This window comes from Heterodontus francisci, chromosome 41 (genome assembly GCF_036365525.1).
Source record: "Heterodontus francisci isolate sHetFra1 chromosome 41, sHetFra1.hap1, whole genome shotgun sequence".
In the NCBI taxonomy this organism is placed as follows: domain Eukaryota; kingdom Metazoa; phylum Chordata; class Chondrichthyes; order Heterodontiformes; family Heterodontidae; genus Heterodontus; species Heterodontus francisci.
In genome coordinates, this window is record NC_090411.1 from 6,887,381 (window position 1) to 6,903,551 (window position 16,171).

Consider the following 16,171-nt stretch of genomic DNA (forward strand, 5'->3'; position numbering starts at 1 on the left):
GGCTTCGCGTCATACAGCCCAGCATAAAAGGATTTGCTGATCCTTAGTATGTCGGACTGCGAAGACGTTACCGAGCCATCTTCTTCCTTCAGGCTGCTGATAACAGAGCTCTCTCTGTGTACCTTTTGGAAGAAGTAACGCGAGCACGTCTCATCCTGCTCGATGGAGCGGACTCTGGACCGGAAGATGATCTTGGAGGCCTCCTTGGCAAAGAGCGAGGCCTGCTGGCTCTTCACCTCTTGGAGGTCCTCCTTGACCTCGACCCCCATTGACTGCAACCGGAGTAGATTTTGCATAATTTTCTGGAGTCGGGACAGTTCCCTCTGTCTCTCTCTCGCCTTCTGAACACCTTTGTGGATGAAGAACCTCTTGATGTTCTCCTTAATCGCTTCCCACCAGTGAACTGGAGACTCAAAGAGGGGTTTCACGGTCCTCCAACCATTGTAATCCCTTTTGAGTTCCTCAACGTTCTCTGGGGTCAGCAGTGTCGCATTGAGCTTCCACGTCCCTCTGCCAACCCGCTGGTCGTCCTGTAAGTGACAGTCGGCCAGTAAGAGGCAGTGGTCGGAGAAGAACACCGGCTTGACGTCGGTGGATCCGACCGTGACAGCACGGGAAACAAACAGGAAGTCAATCCTGGAACGGGCAGACCCGTCCGATCTTGACCATGTGTATCTGCGCTGCGCTCCGTCTGCAGGTTTGCTGAAGACGTCGTGCAGTTTGGCATCCTTAACTGTTTCTACTAGGAATCTGGACGTAGCGTCCAGTTTGCTGTCGTCACTGCCGGATCGTCCAGCCGCATCGATGATGCAGTTGAAGTCACCGCCTAGGATGACCGGCCTGGACGTCGCCAGCAGCAGTGGGAGCTGCTGGAAGACGGTCAGCCGCTCGCTGCGTTGTACCGGGGCGTACACGTTGATCAACCGGAGCGGAGCGTTGTTGTACATCACGTCTGCTACGAGGAGGCGGCCGCCCACCACCTCCTTAACTTCGGAGATGGTGAAGTTACCTCCCCGCAGCAGAATACCCAGGCCGGAGGAACGGCAGTCATTACCCCCCGACCAGATCGATGGCCCGTGGGACCACCATCGCGACCACTGCCTGTAGGTGCTGAGGTGTGGTATTCCACACTCCTGCAGAAACAGTAGGTCAGCTTTGACCTTGGCAAGGTAATCCAAGGTTGAAACACATCGCGTAGTCGATTTAATGCTACGCACATTAATGGAAGCAATTCTTACACCCATTTTTTACTAAAAATTAGTTGTTGCTTCCCATACCATTTGTCCTCGCTAGTCCCAGTCCTTCCCCTTCGGGATGTTCCTGCATACCCATCGTATGCGCAAGCAGTTTCACGTTGGTTGGGCTCAGAAACCCCTCCTGATTTTTCATGCAGGGTTTGTGCCGCTCGGGTGACATCGGGGGGGTCTTGTAGGCAGAGAGGATTGGGTTGTCCTCAGCTGCTTCCATCTGTTCCTCCTCGAAAACATCACAGCTCCCGGTCTCCCGGAGCTCAGGTGCGCCAGACGTGTCTTTGCTCCCGGTGTCCTGGAGCTGAGATGCGTTGGCCACGTCGTTACGTGTGGGGCATTGGGGTTGGGGCACGCTGGGCCCATCACAGCTTCCAGTGCCCGGGGGCTGGGATGCTTTATCATCCATCTCGGAGTTCTGCCGCCTCTTTTGAAGGGGCTGTCGTTCCAGCATTTCCCCGTCCAGTGAAGAGGAGTTGTTGCAGTCTGATTCAGAAGAGAGCCTCCTCTTGCCACTGGTTTGGGTGGTGGCTTTGGGATGTTTTTTCTTTGTGGTTCTCCTCTGGACCACTTGCCACTGACCTGTTTGTCCATCTGCTGCCTCCTCCTCCATTGATTCTGTCTGTGGGGGAGGGGTTTCCGGGCGCTGGGTAGGTGCTGGGTCGTTGGTTTCAGCCGCCTCCCCTTCCTTCTCAGGTTGAAGTTCCTCACTGCGGAGAAGGTTGTTGGTCTCCTTTCGAACAGCGGACGCCTTCGTCGAACCTTCGCCCGGCCATTCCTTGGACCTTGCCGCCTGAGCATAGCTTTGACAACGTTTGGGACAGGTCTTGTAGAGATGGCCTGCCGCACCGCACAAGTTGCAACACTTAGTCTGCTTACAGTCCTTGGTCTGATGGCCTTCCTCCTTGCAGTTCTTGCAAACAACCGTGCTGCAGTTGGCTGCCATGTGACCAGATTTGCCACAGGTGCGACAAACTCTGGGCTGCCCAGCGTAGACCAAGAAGCCTCGACTTCCCCCGATAGCGAAGCTGGAGGGAGGGTGGATGATGGCTCCACTGGGATCTACCTTCAAGGTCACCTTGACCTGCCGCTTGCTGGTCCAGATCCCAAAGGGGTCCTTGACATCAGTGCTGCTGCCGGCCACCTCGACGTACCTGGCGAGAAAGGTGAGTACATCCACCACCGGAACATGGGGGTTGTAGAGGTGAATCGTCACCACCCGGTCCCGTTGTGACGGAAGCGTGAAGAGCGGCTCCGCTGTGAGGATCGACAGTGGCGCCCGGTCCCCTTTCTCCTTGAACGCCTTCAGGAACTTGATGCATCCCGCCACGTTCCGGAACGTCACGTCGAAGTACCCACTGCTGGGGAAATCCTGCAGGCAGAAGACGTCCGTCGCTTGAAATCCGCAGCAATCGAAGAGAATTTTCTTGATGAAGAAGGTGCGATCGACCGGTGCATCTCCTTCCTTGTCTTTCACGACCACCCGAACGGTGTTGCGCACTCCCTGGCCCGAAGCTCGAAAATTGGTTATAGCCATTTTACTCAAAGCTTCCCCAGGATCAAAAAGCAATGATCATGGTCTCTTCTCAATCAAATAAGCACTGATAAGAACAGATACTACACTTGATCTTAGCCAAAAGGCCGAGAAGCGATGGCCGTAAAACTGCGTTTGCTGCGCGCGTCAGGCCCGGCGTGCGGCCTCTACCTCAAAGTAGCCGCCGGGTGGGCGAGCCTAGGGCGAAAGAGGCGACGGCGGGCGGTCTTTGAGCCAGAGCTCCTTTTGTTGCCGGGCCTTGCAAGCAGAAAGGAAAGCACGCGTGCATGCCACGCGCAGCCATTCCTCGCGCTTCTGCGCGAGGCATTGCGCAGGAAAAAAGACACGCGCGCGCTGGGCAGCAAAGGGCGGCCTGCAACTGCGGGGCAATCCAACAGGGGGCAGCGTAGCGCCCACGGAAAACTGCAGCAAAGTCAGCCGAGCAGCAGCGCCGTCACTATTGCTAATTCTATTTTTCAGCAGAGGTCTCGCCCCCATGGAAGGGGGAAGCTGCACCGCTCCTGGAAACACTGCAATACCAGGTGGATGCATGGAGTGGACGGGGCAAGCCCCTGTTCCATCTCCCTGTCCCAAAAATCAATTTAATATTTGGTCCCCAGATAGGGGACGTATCAGATATTAAACTGATAAGAACAGATACTACACTTGATCTTAGCCAAAAGGCCGAGAAGCGATGGCCGTAAAACTGCGTTTGCTGCGCGCGTCAGGCCCGGCGTGCGGCCTCTACCTCAAAGTAGCCGACGGGTGGGCGAGCCTAGGGCGAAAGAGGCGACGGCGGGCGGTCTTTGAGCCAGAGCTCCTTTTGTTGCCGGGCCTTGCAAGCAGAAAGGAAAGCACGCGTGCATGCCACGCGCAGCCATTCCTTGCGCTTCTTCGCGAGGCATTGCGCAGAGAAAAAGACACGCGCGCGCTGGGCAGCAAAGAGCGGCCTGCAACTGCGGGGCAATCCAACAGGGGGCAGCGTAGCGCCCACGGAAAACTGCAGCAAAGTCAGCCGAGCAGCAGCGCCGTCACTATTGCGAATTCTATTTTTCAGCAGGGGTCTCGCCCCCATGGAGGGGGGAAGCTGCACCGCTCCTGGAAACACTGCAATACCAGGTGGATGCATGGAGTGGACGGGGCAAGCCCCTGTTCCATCTCCCTGTCCCAAAAATCAATTTAATATTTGGTCCCCAGATAGGGGACGTATCAGATATTAAACTGATAAGAACAGATACTACACTTGATCTTAGCCAAAAGGCCGAGAAGCGATGGCCGTAAAACTGCGTTTGCTGCGCGCGTCAGGCCCGGCGTGCGGCCTCTACCTCAAAGTAGCCGCCGGGTGGGCGAGCCTAGGGCGAAAGAGGCGACGGCGGGCGGTCTTTGAGCCAGAGCTCCTTTTGTTGCCGGGCCTTGCAAGCAGAAAGGAAAGCACGCGTGCATGCCACGCGCAGCCATTCCTTGCGCTTCTTCGCGAGGCATTGCGCAGAGAAAAAGACACGCACGCGCTGGGCAGCAAAGGGCGGCCTGCAACTGCGGGGCAATCCAACAGGGGGCAGCGTAGCGCCCACGGAAAACTGCAGCAAAGTCAGCCGAGCAGCAGCGCCGTCACTATTGCGAATTCTATTTTTCAGCAGGGGTCTCGCCCCCATGGAGGGGGGAAGCTGCACCGCTCCTGGAAACACTGCAATACCAGGTGGATGCATGGAGTGGACGGGGCAAGCCCCTGTTCCATCTCCTTGTCCCAAAAATCAATTTAATATTTGGTCCCCAGATAGGGGACGTATCAGATATTAAACTGATAAGAACAGATACTACACTTGATCTTAGCCAAAAGGCCGAGAAGCGATGGCCGTAAAACTGCGTTTGCTGCGCGCGTCAGGCCCGGCGTGCGGCCTCTACCTCAAAGTAGCCGCCGGGTGGGCGAGCCTAGGGCGAAAGAGGCGACGGCGGGCGGTCTTTGAGCCAGAGCTCCTTTTGTTGCCGGGCCTTGCAAGCAGAAAGGAAAGCACGCGTGCATGCCACGCGCAGCCATTCCTTGCGCTTCTTCGCGAGGCATTGCGCAGAGAAAAAGACACACGCGCGCTGGGCAGCAAAGAGCGGCCTGCAACTGCGGGGCAATCCAACAGGGGGCAGCGTAGCGCCCACGGAAAACTGCAGCAAAGTCAGCCGAGCAGCAGCGCCGTCACTATTGCGAATTCTATTTTTCAGCAGGGGTCTCGCCCCCATGGAGGGGGGAAGCTGCACCGCTCCTGGAAACACTGCAATACCAGGTGGATGCATGGAGTGGACGGGGCAAGCCCCTGTTCCATCTCCCTGTCCCAAAAATCAATTTAATATTTGGTCCCCAGATAGGGGACGTATCAGATATTAAACTGATAAGAACAGATACTACACTTGATCTTAGCCAAAAGGCCGAGAAGCGATGGCCGTAAAACTGCGTTTGCTGCGCGCGTCAGGCCCGGCGTGCGGCCTCTACCTCAAAGTAGCCGCCGGGTGGGCGAGCCTAGGGCGAAAGAGGCGACGGCGGGCGGTCTTTGAGCCAGAGCTCCTTTTGTTGCCGGGCCTTGCAAGCAGAAAGGAAAGCACGCGTGCATGCCACGCGCAGCCATTCCTTGCGCTTCTTCGCGAGGCATTGCGCAGAGAAAAAGACACGCACGCGCTGGGCAGCAAAGGGCGGCCTGCAACTGCGGGGCAATCCAACAGGGGGCAGCGTAGCGCCCACGGAAAACTGCAGCAAAGTCAGCCGAGCAGCAGCGCCGTCACTATTGCGAATTCTATTTTTCAGCAGGGGTCTCGCCCCCATGGAGGGGGGAAGCTGCACCGCTCCTGGAAACACTGCAATACCAGGTGGATGCATGGAGTGGACGGGGCAAGCCCCTGTTCCATCTCCTTGTCCCAAAAATCAATTTAATATTTGGTCCCCAGATAGGGGACGTATCAGATATTAAACTGATAAGAACAGATACTACACTTGATCTTAGCCAAAAGGCCGAGAAGCGATGGCCGTAAAACTGCGTTTGCTGCGCGCGTCAGGCCCGGCGTGCGGCCTCTACCTCAAAGTAGCCGCCGGGTGGGCGAGCCTAGGGCGAAAGAGGCGACGGCGGGCGGTCTTTGAGCCAGAGCTCCTTTTGTTGCCGGGCCTTGCAAGCAGAAAGGAAAGCACGCGTGCATGCCACGCGCAGCCATTCCTTGCGCTTCTTCGCGAGGCATTGCGCAGAGAAAAAGACACACGCGCGCTGGGCAGCAAAGAGCGGCCTGCAACTGCGGGGCAATCCAACAGGGGGCAGCGTAGCGCCCACGGAAAACTGCAGCAAAGTCAGCCGAGCAGCAGCGCCGTCACTATTGCGAATTCTATTTTTCAGCAGGGGTCTCGCCCCCATGGAGGGGGGAAGCTGCACCGCTCCTGGAAACACTGCAATACCAGGTGGATGCATGGAGTGGACGGGGCAAGCCCCTGTTCCATCTCCCTGTCCCAAAAATCAATTTAATATTTGGTCCCCAGATAGGGGACCGATCAGATATTAAACTGATAAGAACAGATACTACACTTGATCTTAGCCAAAAGGCCGAGAAGCGATGGCCGTAAAACTGCGTTTGCTGCGCGCGTCAGGCCCGGCGTGCGGCCTCTACCTCAAAGTAGCCGCCGGGTGGGCGAGCCTAGGGCGAAAGAGGCGACGGCGGGCGGTCTTTGAGCCAGAGCTCCTTTTGTTGCCGGGCCTTGCAAGCAGAAAGGAAAGCACGCGTGCATGCCACTCGCAGCCATTCCTCGCGCTTCTGCGCGAGGCATTGCGCAGGGAAAAAGACACGCGCGCGCTGGGCAGCAAATGGCGGCCTGCAACTGCGGGGCAATCCAACAGGGGGCAGCGTAGCACCCACGGAAAACTGCAGCAAAGTCAGCCGAGCAGCGGCGCCGTCACTATTGCGAATTCTATTTTTCAGCAGGGGTCTCGCCCCCATGGAGGGGAGAAGCTGCACCGCTCCAGGAAACACTGCAATATCAGGTGGATGCATGGAGTGGACGGGGCAAGCCCCTGTTCCATCTCCTTGTCCCAAAAATCAATTTAATATTTGGTCCCCAGATAGGGGACGTATCAGATATTAAACTGATAAGAACAGATACTACACTTGATCTTAGCCAAAAGGCCGAGAAGCGATGGCCGTAAAACTGCGTTTGCTGCGCGCGTCAGGCCCGGCGTGCGGCCTCTACCTCAAAGTAGCCGCCGGGTGGGCGAGCCTAGGGCGAAAGAGGCGACGGCGGGCGGTCTTTGAGCCAGAGCTCCTTTGGTTGCCAGGCCTTGCAAGCAGAAAGGAAAGCACGCGTGCATGCCACGCGCAGCCATTCCTCGCGCTTCTGCGCGAGGCATTGCGCAGGAAAAAAGACACGCGGGCGCTGGGCAGCAAAGGGCGGCCTGCAACTGCAGGGCAAACCAACAGGGGGCAGCGTAGCGCCCACGGAAAACTGCAGCAAAGTCAGCCGAGCAGCAGCGCCGTCACTATTGCGAATTCTATTTTTCAGCAGGGGTCTCGCCCCCATGGAGGGGGGAAGCTGCACCGCTCCTGGAAACACTGAAATACCAGGTGGATGCATGGAGTGGACGGGGCAAGCCCCTGTTCCATCTCCCTGTCCCAAAAATCAATTTAATATTTGGTCCCCAGATAGGGGACGTATCAGATATTAAACTGATAAGAACAGATACTACACTTGATCTTAGCCAAAAGGCCGAGAAGCGATGGCCGTAAAACTGCGTTTGCTGCGCGCGTCAGGCCCGGCGTGCGGCCTCTACCTCAAAGTAGCCGCCGGGTGGGCGAGCCTAGGGCGAAAGAGGCGACGGCGGGCGGTCTTTGAGCCAGAGCTCCTTTTGTTGCCGGGCCTTGCAAGCAGAAAGGAAAGCACGCGTGCATGCCACGCGCAGCCATTCCTCGCGCTTCTTCGCGAGGCATTGCGCAGAGAAAAAGACACGCGCGCGCTGGGCAGCAAAGGGCGGCCTGCAACTGCGGGGCAATCCAACAGGGGGCAGCATAGCGCCCACGGAAAACTGCAGCAAAGTCAGCCGAGCAGCAGCGCCGTCACTATTGCTAATTCTATTTTTCAGCAGAGGTCTCGCCCCCATGGAAGGGGGAAGCTGCACCGCTACTGGAAACACTACAATACCAGGTGGATGCATGGAGTGGACGGGGCAAGCCCCTATTCCATCTCCCTGTCCCAAAAATCAATTTAATATTTGGTCCCCAGATAGGGAACGTATCAGATATTAAACTGATAAGAACAGATACTACACTTGATCTTAGCCAAAAGGCCGAGAAGCGATGGCCGTAAAACTGCGTTTGCTGCACGCGTCAGGCCCGGCGTGCGGCCTCTACCTCAAAGTAGCCGCCGGGTGGGCGAGCCTAGGGCGAAAGAGGCGACGGCGGGCGGTCTTTGAGCCAGAGCTCCTTTTGTTGCCGGGCCTTGCAAGCAGAAAGGAAAGCACGCGTGCATGCCACGCGCAGCCATTCCTCGCGCTTCTGCGCGAGGCATTGCGCAGGAAAAAAGACACGCGGGCGCTGGGCAGCAAAGGGCGGCCTGCAACTGCAGGGCAAACCAACAGGGGGCAGCGTAGCGCCCACGGAAAACTGCAGCAAAGTCAGCCGAGCAGCAGCGCCGTCACTATTGCGAATTCTATTTTTCAGCAGGGGTCTCGCCCCCATGGAGGGGGGAAGCTGCACCGCTCCTGGAAACACTGCAATACCAGGTGGATGCATGGAGTGGACGGGGCAAGCCCCTGTTCCATCTCCCTGTCCCAAAAATCAATTTAATATTTGGTCCCCAGATAGGGGACGGATCAGATATTAAACTGATAAGAACAGATACTACACTTGATCTTAGCCAAAAGGCCGAGAAGCGATGGCCGTAAAACTGCGTTTGCTGCGCGCGTCAGGCCCGGCGTGCGGCCTCTACCTCAAAGTAGCCGCCGGGTGGGCGAGCCTAGGGCGAAAGAGGCAACGGCGGGCGGTCTTTGAGCCAGAGCTCCTTTTGTTGCCGGGCCTTGCAAGCAGAAAGGAAAGCACGCGTGCATGCCACGCGCAGCCATTCCTCGCGCTTCTGCGCGAGGCATTGCGCAGGAAAAAAGACACGCGGGCGCTGGGCAGCAAAGGGCGGCCTGCAACTGCAGGGCAAACCAACAGGGGGCAGCGTAGCGCCCACGGAATACTGCAGCAAAGTCAGCCGAGCAGCAGCGCCGTCACTATTGCGAATTCTATTTTTCAGCAGGGGTCTCGCCCCCATGGAGGGGGGAAGCTGCACCGCTCCTGGAAACACTGAAATACCAGGTGGATGCATGGAGTGGACGGGGCAAGCCCCTGTTCCATCTCCCTGTCCCAAAAATCAATTTAATATTTGGTCCCCAGATAGGGGACGTATCAGATATTAAACTGATAAGAACAGATTTTTTTTTTTTTATTTTCGAAATATACTTTATTCATAAAAATCTGTAAAAATTACATTGCCAAACAGTTTCCAAACAGCACCAAAAAATACAAACATTGCAAGGGAGATCAGTTTCCTTCAATACTCTCATGTGTTTCTTCCCAACCCTTCCGTTTCACAATTGTCATGTCAATTACATTTTTACATTTACAGCAATTGAGAATATTAACGATACAGTTCGAGGGGTTTCCCATGGATCCAGCCCCTCAGTCCAGCTTGGTGGGGGAACCTTACACTGTGGTCTTTCCCCATTGAGCCTTTGCTGCGGCTGCCCCAAGCTTTAGTGCGTCCCTCAGCACGTAGTCCTGGACCTTGGAATGTGCCAGTCTGCAACATTCGGCGGTGGACAACTCTTTGCGCTGGAAGACCAGCAAGTTTCGGGCAGACCAAAGGGCGTCTTTCACCGAATTGATAGTCCTCCAGCAGCAGTTGATGTTTGTCTCGGTGTGCGTCCCTGGGAACAGCCCGTAGAGCACAGACTCCTGTGTTACAGAGCTGCTTGGGATGAACCTTGACAAAAACCACTGCATCTCTTTCCACACCTGCTTTGCAAAGGCACATTCCAGGAGGAGGTGGGCGACCGTCTCTTCCCCACCACAGCCAACGCGGGGGCACTGTGCGGAGGGGGCGAGACTTCGGGTGTGCATGAAGGATCTGACGGGGAGGGCCCTTCTCACCACCAGCCAAGCTACGTCTTGGTGCTTGTTTGAAAGTTCTGGTGATGAGGCATTCCGCCAAATGACTTTGACGGTCTGCTCGGGGAACCATCCGACAGGATCCACCGTTTCCTTTTCCCGTAGGGCCTTGAGGACATTCCGTGCAGACCACTGCCTGATGGACCGGTGGTCAAAGGTGTTTTTCCGCAGAAACTGCTCCACGAAGGATAGGTGGTACGGCGCCGCCCAACTGCACGGAGCGTTCCGCGGCAATGTGACCAGGCCCATCCTTCGCAACACCGGGGACAGATAGAACCTCAGCACGTAGTGACACTTGGAGTTTGCGTACTGGGGATCTACACATAGCTTGATGCAGCCGCACACGAAGGTGGTCATCAGGATGAGGGCCACGTTGGGTACATTTTTCCCGCCCATGTCCAGAGATTTGAACATCGTGTCCCTCCGGACCCGGTCCATTTTAGATCCCCAGACGAAGCGGAAAATGTCTCGGGTGACTGCCACGGCGCAGGAGTGGGGTATGGGCCAGACCTGCGCCACGTAGAGCAACAACGTGAGCGCCTTGCACCTGATGACCAGGTTCTTACCCACAATGGAGAGAGATCGCTGCCCCCACATGCCCAACTTTTGTCGTACCTTGGCTACTCGCTCCTCCCATGTTTTGGTGCACGCCCCGGCCCTTCCGAACCATATCCCCAGCACCTTCAGGTAATCTGACCTGACGGTGAAGGGGACAAAGGATCGGTCAGCCCAGTTCCCAAAGAACATGGCCTCGCTCTTGCCGTGGTTAACTTTGGCTCCCGAGGCCAGTTCGAACTGGTCGCAGATGCTCATCAGTCTGCGCACGGACAGCGGATCCGAGCAGAAGACGGCGACGTCATCCATGTACAGGGAGGTTTTGACCTGAGTGCCTCCGCTGCCTGGGATTGTCACCCCTCTTATGCTCGCATCCTTCCTAATAGACTCAGCAAAGGGTTCAATACAGCAAACAAACAAGACCGGGGAAAGAGGACAGCCCTGTCTGACTCCAGATTTGATCGGGAAACTTTCAGATTCCCACCCGTTGATTGAGACTGCGCTACTGATGTTTGTGTAGAGCAGTTGGATCCAATTGCAGATTCCCTCCCCAAACCCCATTTTGGAAAGCACGTCCATCATGTAGGTGTGCGATATCCTGTCAAAAGCCTTCTCCTGGTCCAGGCTGATGAGGCAGGTGTCCACCCTCCTGTCCCGTACGTAGGCGATCGTATCCCTGAGTAGCGCGAGGCTATCAGAGATCTTCCTGCCGGGTACAGTACAGGTCTGATCGGGGTGAATCACCAGCTCCAGAGCAGACTTGACTCGACTGGCTATGACTTTGGACAGAATCTTGTAATCAACATTAAGCAGTGAGATGGGCCACCAATTTCTGATTTCTACCCTCTCCCCCTTCTGCTTGTAAATGAGGGTGATGATGCCTTTTCTCATGGATTCTGACATGCTACCGGCCAGGAGCATACTCTCGTATACTTCCAGCAGGTCCGGGCCGACCCAGTCCCACAGGGCCGAGTACAACTCGACCGGTAAGCCGTCGCTCCCGGGAGTTTTACTCGCCTCGAAAGACTCGACGGCCTTTGTCAGCTCGTCCAGAGTTAGCGGCTTGTCCAGTCCCTCCCTCCTGCTGTCATCTAAGACCTCTGTGATAGATGACAGGAAGGACTGGGAGGCTCTGCTGTCTGTGGGCTTCGCGTCATACAGCCCAGCATAAAAGGATTTGCTGATCCTTAGTATGTCGGACTGCGAAGACGTTACCGAGCCATCTTCTTCCTTCAGGCTGCTGATAACAGAGCTCTCTCTGTGTACCTTTTGGAAGAAGTAACGCGAGCACGTCTCATCCTGCTCGATGGAGCGGACTCTGGACCGGAAGATGATCTTGGAGGCCTCCTTGGCAAAGAGCGAGGCCTGCTGGCTCTTCACCTCTTGGAGGTCCTCCTTGACCTCGACCCCCATTGACTGCAACCGGAGTAGATTTTGCATAATTTTCTGGAGTCGGGACAGTTCCCTCTGTCTCTCTCTCGCCTTCTGAACACCTTTGTGGATGAAGAACCTCTTGATGTTCTCCTTTATCGCTTCCCACCAGTGAACTGGAGACTCAAAGAGGGGTTTCACGGTCCTCCAACCTTTGTAATCCCTTTTGAGTTCCTCAACGTTCTCTGGGGTCAGCAGTGTCGCATTGAGCTTCCACGTCCCTCTGCCAACCCGCTGGTCGTCCTGTAAGTGACAGTCGGCCAGTAAGAGGCAGTGGTCGGAGAAGAACACCGGCTTGACGTCGGTGGATCCGACCGTGACAGCACGGGAAACAAACAGGAAGTCAATCCTGGAACGGGCAGACCCGTCCGATCTTGACCATGTGTATCTGCGCTGCGCTCCGTCTGCAGGTTTGCTGAAGACGTCGTGCAGTTTGGCATCCTTAACTGTTTCTATGAGGAATCTGGACGTAGCGTCCAGTTTTCTGTCGTCACTGCCGGATCGTCCAGCCGCATCGATGATGCAGTTGAAGTCACCGCCTAGGATGACCGGCCTGGACGTCGCCAGCAGCAGTGGGAGCTGCTGGAAGACGGTCAGCCGCTCGCTGCGTTGTACCGAGGCGTACACGTTGATCAACCGGAGCGGAGCGTTGTTGTACATCACGTCTGCTACGAGGAGGCGGCCGCCCACCACCTCCTTAACTTCGGAGATGGTGAAGTTACCTCCCCGCAGCAGAATACCCAGGCCGGAGGAACGGCAGTCATTACCCCCCGACCAGATCGATGGCCCGTGGGACCACCATCGCGACCACTGCCTGTAGGTGCTGAGGTGTGGTATTCCACACTCCTGCAGAAACAGTAGGTCAGCTTTGACCTTGGCAAGGTAATCCAAGGTTGAAACACATCGCGTAGTCGATTTAATGCTACGCACATTAATGGAAGCAATTCTTACACCCATTTTTTACTAAAAATTAGTTGTTGCTTCCCATACCATTTGTCCTCGCTAGTCCCAGTCCTTCCCCTTCGGGATGTTCCTGCATACCCATCGTATGCGCAAGCAGTTTCACGTTGGTTGGGCTCAGAAACCCCTCCTGATTTCTCCTGCAGGGTTTGTGCCGCTCGGGTGACATCGGGGGGGTCTTGTAGGCAGAGAGGATTGGGTTGTCCTCAGCTGCTTCCATCTGTTCCTCCTCGAAAACATCACAGCTCCCGGTCTCCCGGAGCTCAGGTGCGCCAGACGTGTCTTTGCTCCCGGTGTCCCGGAGCTGAGATGCGTTGGCCACGTCGTTACGTGTGGGGAATTGGGGTTGGGGCACGCCGGACCCATCACAGCTTCCAGTGCCCGGGGGCTGGGATGCTTGATCATCCATCTCGGAGTTCTGCCGCCTCTTTTGAAGGGGCTGTCGTTCCAGCATTTCCCCGTCCAGTGAAGAGGAGTTGTTGCAGTCTGATTCAGAAGAGAGCCTCCTCTTGCCACTGGTTTGGGTGGTGGCTTTGGGATGTTTTTTCTTTGTGGTTTTCCTCTGGACCACTTGCCACTGACCTGTTTGTCCATCTGCTGCCTCCTCCTCCATTGATTCTGTCTGTGGAGGAGGGGTTTCCGGGCGCTGGGTAGGTGCTGGGTCGTTGGTTTCAGCCGCCTCCCCTTCCTTCTCAGGTTGAAGTTCCTCACTGCGGAGAAGGTTGCTGGTCTCCTTTCGAACAGCGGACGCCTTCGTCGAACCTTCGCCCTGCCATTCCTTGGACCTTGCCGCCTGAGCATAGCTGAGACAACGTTTGGGGCAGGTCTTGTAGAGATGGCCTGCCGCACCGCACAAATTGCAACACTTAGTCTGCTTACAGTCCTTGGTCTGATGGCCTTCCTCCTTGCAGTTCTTGCAAACAACCGTGCTGCAGTTGGCTGCCATGTGACCAGATTTGCCACAGGTGCGACAAACTCTGGGCTGCCCAGCGTAGACCAAGAAGCCTCGACTTCCCCCGATAGCGAAGCTGGAGGGAGGGTGGATGATGGCTCCACTGGGATCTACCTTCAAGGTCACCTTGACCTGCCGCTTGCTGGTCCAGATCCCAAAGGGGTCCTTGACATCAGTGCTGCTGCCGGCCACCTCGACGTACCTGGCGAGAAAGGTGAGTACATCCACCACCGGAACATGGGGGTTGTAGAGGTGAATCGTCACCACCCGGTCCCGTTGTGACGGAAGCGTGAAGAGCGGCTCCGCTGTGAGGATCGACAGTGGAGCCCGGTCCCCTTTCTCCTTGAACGCCTTCAGGAACTTGATGCATCCCGCCACGTTCCGGAACGTCACGTCGAAGTATCCACTGCTGGGGAAATCCTGCAGGCAGAAGACATCCGTCGCTTGAAATCCGCAGCAATCGAAGAGAATTTTCTTGATGAAGAAGGTGCGATCGACCGGTGCATCTCCTTCCTTGTCCTTCACGACCACCCGAACGGTGTTGCGCACTCCCTGGCCCGAAGCTCGAAAATTGGTTATAGCCATTTCACTCAAAGCTTCCCCAGGATCAAAAGGCAATGATCATGGTCTCTTCTCAATCAAATAAGCACTGATAAGAACAGATACTACACTTGATCTTAGCCAAAAGGCCGAGAAGCGATGGCCGTAAAACTGCGTTTGCTGCGCGCGTCAGGCCCGGCGTGCGGCCTCTACCTCAAAGTAGCCGCCGGGTGGGCGAGCCTAGGGCGAAAGAGGCGACGGCGGGCGGTCTTTGAGCCAGAGCTCCTTTTGTTGCCGGGCCTTGCAAGCAGAAAGGAAAGCACGCGTGCATGCCACGCGCAGCCATTCCTTGCGCTTCTGCGCGAGGCATTGCGCAGGAAAAAAGACACGCGCGCGCTGGGCAGCAAAGGGCGGCCTGCAACTGCGGGGCAATCCAACAGGGGGCAGCGTAGCGCCCACGGAAAACTGCAGCAAAGTCAGCCGAGCAGCAGCGCCGTCACTATTGCGAATTCTATTTTTCAGCAGGGGTCTCGCCCCCATGGAGGGGGGAAGCTGCACCGTTCCTGGAAACACTGAAATACCAGGTGGATGCATGGAGTGGACGGGGCAAGCCCCTGTTCCATCTCCCTGTCCCAAAAATCAATTTAATATTTGGTCCCCAGATAGGGGACGTATCAGATATTAAACTGATAAGAACAGATACTACACTTGATCTTAGCCAAAAGGCCGAGAAGCGATGGCCGTAAAACTGCGTTTGCTGCGCGCGTCAGGCCCGGCGTGCGGCCTCTACCTCAAAGTAGCCGCCGGGTGGGCGAGCCTAGGGCGAAAGAGGCGACGGCAGGCGGTCTTTGAGCCAGAGCTCCTTTTGTTGCCGGGCCTTGCAAGCAGAAAGGAAAGCACGCGTGCATGCCACGCGCAGCCATTCCTCGCGCTTCTGCGCGAGGCATTGCGCAGGAAAAAAGACACGCGCGCGCTGGGCAGCAAAGGGCGGCCTGCAACTGCGGGGCAATCCAACAGGGGGCAGCGTAGCGCCCACGGAAAACTGCAGCAAAGTCAGCCGAGCAGCAGCGCCGTCACTATTGCTAATTCTATTTTTCAGCAGAGGTCTCGCCCCCATGGAAGGGGGAAGCTGCACCGCTCCTGGAAACACTACAATACCAGGTGGATGCATGGAGTGGACGGGGCAAGCCCCTATTCCATCTCCCTGTCCCAAAAATCAATTTAATATTTGGTCCCCAGATAGGGAACGTATCAGATATTAAACTGATAAGAACAGATACTTTTTTTTTTTTTTATTTCCAAAATATACTTTATTCATAAAAATCTGTAAAAATTACATTGCCAAACAGTTTCCAACCAGCACGAAAAAATACAAACATTGCAAAAGAGATCAGTTTCTTTCAATAATGTCATGAGTTTCTTCCCAACCCTTCCGTTTCACAATTGTCATGTCAATTACAGTTTTACATTTACAGCAATTCAGAATATTAATGATACAGTTCGAGGGGCTTCCCATGGTTCCAGCCCCTCAGTCCAGCTTGGTGGGGGAACCTTACACTGTGGTCTTTCCCCATTGAGCCTTTGCTGCGGCTGCCCCAAGCTTTAGTGCGTCCCTCAGCACGTAGTCCTGGACCTTGGAATGTGCCAGTCTGCAACATTCGGTGGTGGACAACTCTTTGCGCTGGAAGACCAGCAAGTTTCGGGCAGACCAAAGGGCGTCTTTCACCGAATTGATAGCCCTCCAGCAGCAGTTGATGTTTGTCTCGGTGTGCGTCCCTGGGAACAGCC

The 16,171-nt window shown here is 55.9% G+C and overlaps 12 non-coding genes and 3 pseudogenes across 12 annotated transcripts; all 15 read right to left on the reverse strand.

The window, feature by feature from the left end:
• Positions 1-2,791: 2,791 nt before the first annotated feature.
• On the reverse strand, positions 2,792-2,900 carry LOC137354580 (U2 spliceosomal RNA; annotated as a pseudogene).
• A 386-nt stretch (positions 2,901-3,286) lies between these two features.
• Positions 3,287-3,477, reverse strand: LOC137354778 (U2 spliceosomal RNA). Its single transcript, XR_010970494.1, has one exon. It is a non-coding gene; the product is annotated as a U2 spliceosomal RNA (small nuclear RNA).
• Positions 3,478-3,863: 386 nt separating this feature from the next.
• Positions 3,864-4,054, reverse strand: LOC137354789 (U2 spliceosomal RNA). Its single transcript, XR_010970495.1, has one exon. It is a non-coding gene; the product is annotated as a U2 spliceosomal RNA (small nuclear RNA).
• Positions 4,055-4,440: 386 nt separating this feature from the next.
• On the reverse strand, positions 4,441-4,631 carry LOC137354366 (U2 spliceosomal RNA). Its single transcript, XR_010970395.1, has one exon. It is a non-coding gene; the product is annotated as a U2 spliceosomal RNA (small nuclear RNA).
• A 386-nt stretch (positions 4,632-5,017) lies between these two features.
• On the reverse strand, positions 5,018-5,208 carry LOC137354801 (U2 spliceosomal RNA). The gene has a single exon (XR_010970497.1). It is a non-coding gene; the product is annotated as a U2 spliceosomal RNA (small nuclear RNA).
• A 386-nt stretch (positions 5,209-5,594) lies between these two features.
• LOC137354378 (U2 spliceosomal RNA) lies at positions 5,595-5,785 on the reverse strand. Its single transcript, XR_010970404.1, has one exon. It is a non-coding gene; the product is annotated as a U2 spliceosomal RNA (small nuclear RNA).
• A 386-nt stretch (positions 5,786-6,171) lies between these two features.
• On the reverse strand, positions 6,172-6,362 carry LOC137354030 (U2 spliceosomal RNA). Its single transcript, XR_010970180.1, has one exon. It is a non-coding gene; the product is annotated as a U2 spliceosomal RNA (small nuclear RNA).
• Positions 6,363-6,748: 386 nt separating this feature from the next.
• LOC137353921 (U2 spliceosomal RNA) lies at positions 6,749-6,939 on the reverse strand. The gene has a single exon (XR_010970071.1). It is a non-coding gene; the product is annotated as a U2 spliceosomal RNA (small nuclear RNA).
• A 386-nt stretch (positions 6,940-7,325) lies between these two features.
• On the reverse strand, positions 7,326-7,516 carry LOC137355255 (U2 spliceosomal RNA). The gene has a single exon (XR_010970889.1). It is a non-coding gene; the product is annotated as a U2 spliceosomal RNA (small nuclear RNA).
• A 386-nt stretch (positions 7,517-7,902) lies between these two features.
• LOC137354040 (U2 spliceosomal RNA) lies at positions 7,903-8,093 on the reverse strand. Its single transcript, XR_010970189.1, has one exon. It is a non-coding gene; the product is annotated as a U2 spliceosomal RNA (small nuclear RNA).
• Positions 8,094-8,479: 386 nt separating this feature from the next.
• LOC137353960 (U2 spliceosomal RNA) lies at positions 8,480-8,670 on the reverse strand. Its single transcript, XR_010970110.1, has one exon. It is a non-coding gene; the product is annotated as a U2 spliceosomal RNA (small nuclear RNA).
• Positions 8,671-9,056: 386 nt separating this feature from the next.
• Positions 9,057-9,235, reverse strand: LOC137354345 (U2 spliceosomal RNA; annotated as a pseudogene).
• A 5,200-nt stretch (positions 9,236-14,435) lies between these two features.
• Positions 14,436-14,544, reverse strand: LOC137354615 (U2 spliceosomal RNA; annotated as a pseudogene).
• Positions 14,545-14,930: 386 nt separating this feature from the next.
• Positions 14,931-15,121, reverse strand: LOC137355248 (U2 spliceosomal RNA). The gene has a single exon (XR_010970882.1). It is a non-coding gene; the product is annotated as a U2 spliceosomal RNA (small nuclear RNA).
• A 386-nt stretch (positions 15,122-15,507) lies between these two features.
• Positions 15,508-15,690, reverse strand: LOC137354241 (U2 spliceosomal RNA). The gene has a single exon (XR_010970330.1). It is a non-coding gene; the product is annotated as a U2 spliceosomal RNA (small nuclear RNA).
• Positions 15,691-16,171: the final 481 nt, after the last annotated feature.